The 10,832-nt window shown below is 37.9% G+C and overlaps 1 pseudogene; it reads right to left on the minus strand.

Annotated features, from left to right (window-relative positions):
• LOC109052197 overlaps positions 1-10,543 on the minus strand; it is a 15,721-nt pseudogene extending 5,178 nt beyond the window's left edge.
• Between the last annotated feature and the right edge of the window lie 289 nt (positions 10,544-10,832).

A 10,832-nucleotide genomic window follows, 5' to 3' on the forward strand; every position in this document is an offset into this window, starting at 1 on the left:
TATTTTTACCAATTGTTAACCTTTTTTATGTTTTAGGGTTTTGCAAAACTGTCTTATGTCTACTTTAAACGTTGAAGGGGGGTGGTACACTGCAGAAGACCACTCTGTTCTCTTTCATTACAGATATGTGTGTGTGTTGCAGTAAACTTGTTCAGAGAGCTTATGTCGTCCTTTAGCCTTACTATTTAATTTCTTCCTTTATGACCTCAGCTGTATGAATATAATATATTTTCCAAATCAGTAGATCTGAGACTATATAATGTCCGCCTATATTACCAAGCCCTATCATCAAAGAAAAATATAAAGACACTCCGTCGCAATTGATGTAATTAAATAAAACATGATTATGTCCAAAAAGCCTTTTATTCGTGCTTATTTTCTTTCTTCTTGGCACGATGCCGTGATGACCAACTTCCCAACGAAAACTAGATTAGACTTGAGGAATGCCATCGGGCAGCAATTGGTAAACAAGCACCGGGGCGAGGGTGGGGGGGGGTTATAGATAGAAAATAACAGTTGGAATCACTTCACTCTTGATAGTTTTGTCTCGTGATCTGTATTTAGAGTTAATAGTTTAATTTATATTTTATTTTCAATATTTATAGTCTTTTTTTTCCCATGTCATAAAGTTTGCATACGAAGTATGGGTTGTCCTTCATTACAATTTTTTTTTTATTATTACAGTTAAGAATCGTACTTTTTTATTACATTACCATTGTTTAATTGAGAGTTGTGTATTGTCACGAAATATATTATCTTATGTTTTTCATTTGTATTGAATATTGTTTTAAATATTGTGTTCACAAGTTTTCATTCATTTTAAAATTTTTGCTTTTAATTAATCAAAGCTTTATATTTAATTTGTTTTTTTAAATTGCTATTTATGAGAAGAACATGTTTAATATTTAGGTTGACAAAAATATTTAGGTATTGTTTTGTTATTCTATTATGTAGCATTCATAATCTGTCGATTTGATGGATTATGGTTAGACATCTACTGAATTTTCACTGACAGCCCAAATTCAGCCTTGTTTTGAAGCCTCGACAAACACCGCGTCTATTACACCTATACATGTAGTCGGTTTAATAGGCGGTCCTGGTTTTGATGACTAGGCTATTCTTTGGCTATTGTGTTAGACCGTCTATTAACTTTTCACTGACAAGCCCAAATTCAGCCTTGTTTTAGCCCTAGACGTCTGGGCTGTTTTTTAGACGGTTAACAGACGTCTTTTAAACTGAAAATTGCTTGCTGGGGTAAAGTTGCAACCGCTTGCCAGCATGAATTTGTGTCAGAGTAGAAAATGCGACTTTGTGAAATGGGGACTGTTACCTAACTTGTAGCTATAGTAGCATCATAATGCTTTGAAAGCCTATGCATTTGGCAATGATATTTTTTTAAATAAACCATTATATTTCATTAATTTCAATTAAAATCTATTTTCACCCTCATCTTGGGTGAGGGGGGGGGGGCGGGTGATAGTCAGAGTGAGCGCCGGCCCTGACTCACAATAGCGATTTAAGTACAAAAACCGGACGAATACCTTTAAATAAATCATCGGATCGATGTCTTGAGGTGTGGTACCGTAGTATAAGCGGAATATTGACTCCGGGCCCGTTGAATTATTAGAACGATAATGCACACTCCGCTTTTGCGTCGTGTCCGCATCACCACCTCGGGGAGTGTGCATTATTTTTCTAATAATTCAATGGCCCATCGTCAATTATCCTTACTTGGACTTTATATCTAAAAATACCTCAACTTAGCACCAGCAAGCTTGGTTAGCTAGACAGTTAGCATCAGCTAACAATATTTACTTATTTTCAGAATGGTTATGAATAAACATTCATATCTGTCTACTCGGCTAGTTAATCCAAACACTATAAAAATGTATACTGTTGATATAAACATATAAAATAGACGTCACATAGGGCTAAATGTGTAGCTTTTAATTAAACTGTTGACGTTACGTCAGCGGGGAATTTGAACATGCATAAGTGTTATGAGCCCAAGTCATTTGCTCGTTGTTTCCATTCTGCCCTCTTGTGTTCTCTCTGTGTATGTTTGTGTTTCAGATGGGCGGGTCCTGGAGATAATCTGCTGGAGGCTGTGATGGGTTCTTCTCTTCACCTGACCCAGATATAAGGACTTCCCCAAAACACTCATTGGCCGCGTTTCCACTGTCGGGCTTAAAGCGGGCGTGCTAGTGTGTGTGCCAGGGCCAGTAGCGTTTTCCACTGTCACTTCCGGGCTTGATCGTGCCTCGTCGGGGTTTTTTGGCCCGACGAAAACCTTGGGCCAAAGCGGGACAGCTGGGGCTAGAGGAGTGGTTATGAACGAAGGCGGAGTTTCTCCGCGTCTGGAGAGCATCAGCGCCGTTCATTTCAGAAAGATAACAGCTATAACATCAACATTAAAAACTTTTAAAAATAAGCTGAGCTCAAAACTTACTTTCAGTCAGCAGCGAGTGTTTGAAATAACGCAATCCGATGTGGATTATAATTATCATAAAATATTTATAAGCGATGTAAAAGACTATGCACGCTAAACATTAACGTTACCATACTAAACATGGTAAATGCAACCACTTGAAGAAATCAGACGTCAGCTTCTTATTCTCTATCACAATTGTGTATTTATTTAGTAACATATTTTATCTGTCATAAGTCTCGTCTCGAGAGTTTAGCTCTGCATAGCATGTCATAAAAAGTTAAATAATGATTTTTGTTTGGGAGCTTTTATAAAAAATAGAAAAAATTATCATTCATTCTAAATGTGACGTATATAGGCTACTGTGGCTACAAATAAATAGAAGTAGTCTCGACTGATTAAGCAGGCTATTTTCATAAGCGTTAAAAATAAATAAATAAAATAGAAAGACATTTATTTCTGTGTGATTAATTTGAGTCCTGATAAATTTAATTCATTTTGCTCAATGTATCACTCATAGTAAAACATCGATGCTTTTTTGAATTTGAATATTATATTTAACAAAGCATGCAAACAAAAGGCCGCTGTTATCGTGTTCGTTTTGTGATTGTGCTAGTTCCAGGGATTTATTTCTTATTCGTTTTCTGATAACTTCTCTCTGTTGGTGAAACGATGGGGTTGCATGACGTTGTTCCAGAGAGGCGTGTAAAGGGCGGGTTTTAGTGACGTGCAGCGGAGCTTCAGGCCTGACTGTGGAGACGCTGCGCTATTCTGGCCTTGTGCTACTGGCCTGAGGCTATTAGCCCCGCCCGGCCTCCTTTAAGCCCTGGCTTGCACTGGCCCGACAGTGGTATGCGGCTAATGGGGGCCGTGATTGTGCCATTGCGTATGACTCTGTAGTTTGCCTTTGTGCCTTGCTGTCGTTGTTTGTTTAAGTCTTTGAGTGTCTTACCAGGGAGATAGTGTTTTGGTGTTTAAGATTGTGAGTGTTATTGTGTTCTGTGTTAATTCTGTTATAGTGTTTTTTTTTTTTTTTGGCTCCATTCTGTTATATTCCTTGTCAACTCGACCCAAGCCTGATTGACTATGATTTTGGATACCGATTGTAAATTGTTGGTTGTTAACTTGTATATATCTCTTGTAAGTATTTTGTAAATCATTTTTGTTAAGTTGAGGGATGTAAGGGGTTAGACGCCATTTTTATTTCGAAGTCACTTTTCACTTTGTTTGGGTTTAGAGAGTCAGGTAAATTGAAACTATTTTCTTTTTTTATGTTTTCTTTAATTTTGATTTAGGAAGTGTAGAGGAATTTAAAAAAAAGAGAATTATTTTTTGTTATCTTGGCCTTGTCTGCCCCTGACGCTAAACCCCAACTTGTTAATAAATTCTTATTCAACATCTCTCTGGTTCTGAGACTCTCTTCCTTTTCCTGTTACAGCTGACCCGCTAGCGGTCGTAACAATGAGTTATATATTTATTCTGTGTTATTTTAATGTTTCTGTTTTGTTTTGTTTTGATTTTTGACCCTAAAGTGTGTGTGTGCTGAGTGGCACAAAAAATCTCAGTCATTGGCTCATTCAGTTCTTTGTGTGAGTGAATGTTTTTATTTGACAAAAATTAAAAAAAAAAAACCTCACTGAGTGTCTGTGTGCGTGCTCATTCAGTGGTTTGTGTGCGTTTCCCATTCATTTCCTATAGGTGCCCATTTTTTGTCCACGAAGCACAAATTAAGGGTTGTTGTTGTTGTTGTTTTTTTTGTTTTTTAAACATTCTTGAGATTTTATTGCCCAAATTTGTCTGGAAGGATGCTTGAGAGTTTAAAGGGTCTGGAACTGAGGGTAAGAGGGCAGCAAACAAAACCACTTCTATAGAAAAACACATCTGAGTTTTTACTTTTTACTCCAAATTTTACAGTTACTGAGATGTGATGAGACTCACTCTAGTGTCTTCAGTTTACAGTGTGGATCCTCCAGTAGAGCAGCTTCACTCCTGAGTCTCCTGGTGTAGTATGGCCTCAGATTCAGTTCTGTCAGGTGTGAGGGGTTTGATCTCAGAGCTGAAATCAGAGCAGACCAGCCTTTCTGTGTAATATAACAGCTGGAGAGACTGCAGAGAATATACAGAAGATTAAAAATGAGTTATTACAGCTTGAATCATGTGTCCAATATAACTGCTGGAAAACACAGATGTAATGCTATCTGTGTCTGGTTTAATAATTGATATCTATAATATGTGACTCAGAGTCAAGTCCAATTTGAATAGACTTCAGACTCAAACTGAAATTACTTCAGATTTCACTCAACAAACAGGACCCAAATATTCCCAAACTATCTTAACCTTAAATACTGAAGAAGATTTTGTATTTTATTTGTATTCAGTCTGCTTATAGTGGAGCTGTACAGACCGAGTACATTGTGATCATTTGTTTTCCTGATTTAAAACTGAAAACAGAAAAAAATTGAATTCTATATATAAAGAAAAAAAGAATAGAAATAGATGGATAGAAAATGAGAAAGCAGCACCTTTTTCATTTTATATATATATATATATATATATATATATATATATACATACATATATACACACACACACACACACATAAAGAATTTGCCTTGATTTTTCCATTTTATTTTTCAGGATAGAAAATGGTTAATATTTGATCTCTACATGTAGGGTAGGATAGATATTTGTAAAATCAGAGTCACAACCCTGTTTCTGAAGACACCTCAACTTTGCACAGTTTGGATGAATCTCTCTTATCAAACACACTTGATTCAACTCATCAGATCATTAGTAGAGCCATCTGTGATGTTAGCTGAGTGTCAAATAAGAAAGACCTCAAAATATACAGAAACAGTGTAGAGAAAACACAGGCCTACTGTATAAATAAAGTCAAAAAAAAAACAAAGACACTGTAAAATACTCACTGAATCTTTCTAGATGTTTTGATCACTGGCAGCAGCCTCAGAAGACATTCTTCTGATGGATCATATTCCCTCAGTATAAACTCATCCAGCTCTTCTTCTGAGTTCAACAGCACAAACACCAGAGCCGACCACCCTGAGCAGCAGACAGAGAGACTCCAGAGAGACAACGGTAATCTCTTCTGTTCAGGTAAGTTTGTACTTCCTGCTCTAGTGAACGATCATTCAGTTCATTCAGACAGTGGAACAGATTGATGGATTTCTCTGGAGAGGGATTCTCCCTGATCTTCTGTTTGATGTATGCAGCTGTTTCCTGATTGATATCAGAGCTGCTTACTGTCTTTCTCAGGAGGCCTTGTAAGAGAGTCTGATTAGACTCTAGTGAGAGACCGAGAAGGAACTGGAGGAAAAGATCCCAGCGTCCGTTCTCACTCTGTAAGGCCTTGTCCACTTCTCTCTTCAGTAAACTGCTCATTGGTGACCTGAACTCATTCATCAGTCCTGTGTTTTCTTCAGAAAAAGGACAGCAGCTTGAATAAAGCAGCAAGAAACTCCTGAATACTCAGATGAACAAAGCTGAACACCTTCCCCAGCTGCAGTCCAAACTCCTCTCTGAAGATCTGGGTACAAACTCCTGAGTACACGGACACTTCTCTGACATCAATGCAGCTCTCTTTTAGGTCCTCCTCATAGAAGACCAGGTTTCCTTTTTCCAGCTGTTCATAAGCCAGTTTTCCTAAAGACAGAATAGTCTTTCTAGCCTGATCAGGATCGATTTCATATTTCCCTTCATACTTCTGTGTCTTCAGTTTGGTCTGAAAGATCAGGAAGTGTGTGAACATCTGTGTGAGAGTCTTGGGGATCTCTGCACTCTCTGCTTTACCCATCATCCTCTCCAGAACAGCGGCTGAAATCCAGCAGAAGACTGGGATGTGACACATGATGAACAGACTTCTTGATGATCGGATGTGTGTGACGATTCTATCAGCCAGACTCGGATCATTTATTCTCTTCCTGAAATATTCCTCCTTCTGAGGGTCGTTGAATCCTCGTACCTCTGTGAGCTGGTGGACACACTCAGGAGGGATCTGATTGGCTGCTGCTGGTCGAGAGGTGATCCAGAGGAGAGCAGAAGGAAGTAGGTTCCCCTTGATGAGGTTGGTCAGCAGCACATCCACTGAAGCTGATTCTGTCACATTAGACAAGCTCCGATTGTTTTGGAAATCTAGACGCAGCCGACACTCATCCAGACCATCAAATGTGAACATGACTTTGTAGTCCCCATAATCCGCTGAATTAAATTCTTTGGTTTCTGTGTGAAGGTGGTTTAGAAGATCCACAAGACTGAGATGTTTCTGTATCAAGTTCAGCTCCCCTGAAAGGAAGTGGAAATATGAAATGAACGTCCTGATTGGCTTTTCCTTCAGTCCAGTCCAGAATGAACTTCTGCACAGAGACTGTTTTTCCAATTCCAGCGACTCCTTTGGTCAGCACAGTTCTGATGGGTTTGTCTTGTCCAGGTGAGGGTTTAAATATGTCATTGCAGTTGATTGGTGTCTCCTGTGTCTCTGGTCTCCTGGACACTGTCTCAATCTGTCTCACCTCATGTTCATTATTGACCTCTCCACTGCCTCCCTCTGTGATGTAGAGCTCTGTGTAGATCTCATTCAGACGTGTTGAGTCTCCATGATTGGACAGTCCTTCACTGATTCTCTGATATTTATCCTGTAGTCTGGATCTGAGTTTTTTGCTGATACACAGGCATCAGTTCTGAGCAATAACAATTGTGTTATTGGCAGAGCAATATGTTAGAAATGTATTTTTAGGTTTGATATGTTAGATATTAGATTGTGTCGTGACATTCAGGAACATTAGTGACTGAAGACAGAAGGTTAATAATAAAAACACAGGCTATAATCTGCTGATCCAGAGCTCTTACTGGTCTGTAGTGTGTTAGCGAGGTCTGTCTGGTTCATCTTCCTCAGGATGAGCAGTGTGATCTTCAGAAGCCCCTCTCTGACTCTACTATGACCCTCATCATCATAACGGTCTCTTTCAGAGCATTCTGGGTAATCTGGACTCAGTAGTCTCTTAAAGTTTTTTAACTCAGAAATGATTTTGTGCTCAAGCTCCTAAAATCATAGTAAATATTCAAACAATAAACCTGTATTCAGTCACAGAGAAGGTGAACCAAAGGATCAATACACAAGAGTTAAAGCATGAATACTAATAAACATCACTGAATTATATCAGACCTGCTAATAACTTCCACTGTATGCTCAAACATCAGCGTCTACAGATACTGAGGTTAAAAGAGAGAGTTTGACTGGATTGGCTGTTTGTTAGATTGATGTTCATCTTTGTGCAGCAGTCAGGTTACATATGGATTCATCTTCTCTACTTTAGTGGACATTGATCTGCTTTATAGTGACCTACAACTTATCTTACGTGTGTGTAGGAAAGTAAACATGACTATTACAGAGAGGATTTCACAGATTTCTCAGTTTTTTAATACTTTTACCCAGAGGATTATTGTGTTGGGATGGACACACACACACACACACACACACACACACTCAAACACACACACACACACACACACACACACACACACACTCACTCACTCACACACACACACACACACACACACACATAACACACAAAACCAACCTTAAAAATGGAGTCTAAGTTCTTCTTTGCTGTATGTGATTCCGGTCCTTTATGTTTTTGACTGTTGTTAAACAAATATTAAATATTTTTGTTAACGTAGTAATGTATTTAAAACACATCAGTAAATTAATGAATATCATAAATATCATATATATTTCTTATACTGTAAATTAAACAACACCTCAGATCAGCAGATGATTCTCCTGAACTGAAGTGAAGTGGAAGACCCATTGACGCGTCACTATTCATGGACACACAGCTGGGTTCAGGAGATTCATTCTGCCACAGACTGAAATATAACAGAATACAAACTGTTTCTGTAAATCTCACTCTGCTTTGACAGAAACACCTCACTGTTTTAACCTCCCTTTAATATTCATCTTTCACTTTGAGGAGTCTGTTGTGACTTGAGAGTTAAAAGATTAAAGTATTATATTTCTATGAATAAAAGGAATCTGCCCCATGTGCTCTATTCATTCATATATGTGACTCTGGAACACAAACCCAGTCATAAGTGTCAATTTTTTCGTCTGAAAGCTGATTTGGCCGAGATACAACTATTTGAAAATCCGGAAGGATAGGACAATATTTGGCCGAGATACAACTATTTGAAAATCTGGAATCTGAGGGTGCAAAAAAAGAAAAAAAAAAATCAAAATATTGAGAAAATCACCTTCAAAGTTGTCCAAATGAAGTTTTTAACAATACATACTCTTAGTCAGAAATTAAGTTTTAATATATTTACAGTAGGAAATTTACAAAATCTTCATTGAACATGATCTTTACTTAATATCCTAATGTTTTTTGGCATAAAAGAAAAATCAATAATTCTGACCCATACATTAAAAATATACCCCAGCGACTTAAGACTGTTTTGTGCTCCAGGGTCACATATTATAGAATAAAATGAACCAATACATATAGATAAAGACACAGAAACATCCAGCAGCAACAGAGACACCTGGTGACAATATCCATAACACACCACACCTACAGTAAATATGACACTCATAATATCTCACCTGGACTCAACAGAAGAGTCTTCCTCTCTGCAGAGATCTGAAAGATCCATCGCTGGGTTTTTCCTCACAGACACATCCATGTGTTCAGATAAATCTGATTCACGCCCCTGAATCTGACTATAAATGAAAACACTATTGTAGTGTGCATTTATTATTTCTGAACATTAAAAATGTTCAGAAAACATTTCAGGTTTTCTCACCTCTTGACTGTCTTTATCTGTGTGTCATGTTCTTCAGAGAGATTCATTCTGGAAGCCATGGTTTCATCTAAAAGCAGATCCAGATGTTGATCCACAGAGTCAGTTATGAATCATCTCAGTTAATTTTCTCAAATCCACCTCTGTCTCAACAGTCAGTCCACAGCAGTGACCTGCACACATGAAAAACTATTTCATCCTGACATTATTTACACAGAATCAGATTATTCACAAACAGCAAAACACATTCAGACAAGCACTGTGTTAAAATGAAAGTAAAAGTGTAATCTGACGATTTACAGACTCTGTGTTTTATCTCCTAATGTCATTTAAACAAATTTAAAAATATCTGACACTGCTTATTGTTGTACTTCACTTTAAATGAATCATCTCAGACCCCGCTGTAATAGTTTACTGACAAGGAGGAGTTTAAGTGTCCAAAACAAACAATAAAGTGTTTAAAATATTCTCTTAGAATTTAATTTAATTCTTAAATATTTAAAATTATAACCCATGAATTTATGTACTCAGAGTGTTAAAATAAAATAAAATAACCAAATATAACTGAATCAATTAATGAAATGTCAGTTACCTCAAATACAATGAATCAATCTTACTCCAAAACAATTTACTCTCACTGGGAAACAGAAATGACTCTTAAACTGACTAGTAAGTCAAAAATTCTCTTCAAATAAACTCGTATGAAACACTATTAATCTTACTCGTTTGTACTCAAATGACTCTCAACTGAACTTGTTTCTCACAAACAGAATCATTAATAATCAGTTCACTTGTTACAAATGTTAATTGTCTACCTCCTTTCGTTTTAAACAAGTCAAAACAGATATTAAACACTCAGTACTGTGATAATGTAAGTGAAAACGCAAACTCAGTCTCTGAAACAGTAACGCTACACATGAAGGCCTCGAATCGTTGGTGCACTTTTCTCCAAAAGATTCAACATCAACAGACCTCAGTCAGAAGTTACTCACAAATCCTCGTGTGTTCGTGTGTAAATCTCGACAGTAGTCCCAGGTCCTGAAGAGTCTCTTGCTCATGAATCCAGTCCTCTGCAGGCCGTGATGAATCCGGTGACCAGCCCAAACAAACACTCCTCTCTGAACTTGAGCTGGACAAACGATTCTCTCTACAATCTGCTAAAAAATATCAGATCTCGTCGTAGCAAACAGACCAACCACTAATGACAGATAGCACAAAGATGAATAAATGTCCTGCTGTTTCTAAGATTGAAGTCCGAAGAGATGACGCACACGGTTCCCTTTCAAGGGAACTTCGAACTGCGTCCTCTAGGGGTCGCTATGGGGAACACCTCGTCATGACCCGTGTCTGAAGCATACAATGAAAAAACACCAACGAGTCGGCCGGCGACAGCCTCTGACGTCACTACCGGTGCGACTATAAAACAGGCACCGGGAAAACACGTCATTCTCTTCTTCGTCTTCACTGACTGTTTTGTTTGAAGCTTGCATCTGAAAGAACCGGTAAGAGCTCTCTTTCTCTGTCTATCATGGCGACTACTAGCAAGCGTTTAGACAATGTATGCATCCGTGTCGGCGTTATTTGACACCCG

Source organism: Cyprinus carpio, unplaced genomic scaffold (genome assembly GCF_018340385.1).
Source record: "Cyprinus carpio isolate SPL01 unplaced genomic scaffold, ASM1834038v1 S000006811, whole genome shotgun sequence".
Classification (NCBI taxonomy): domain Eukaryota; kingdom Metazoa; phylum Chordata; class Actinopteri; order Cypriniformes; family Cyprinidae; genus Cyprinus; species Cyprinus carpio.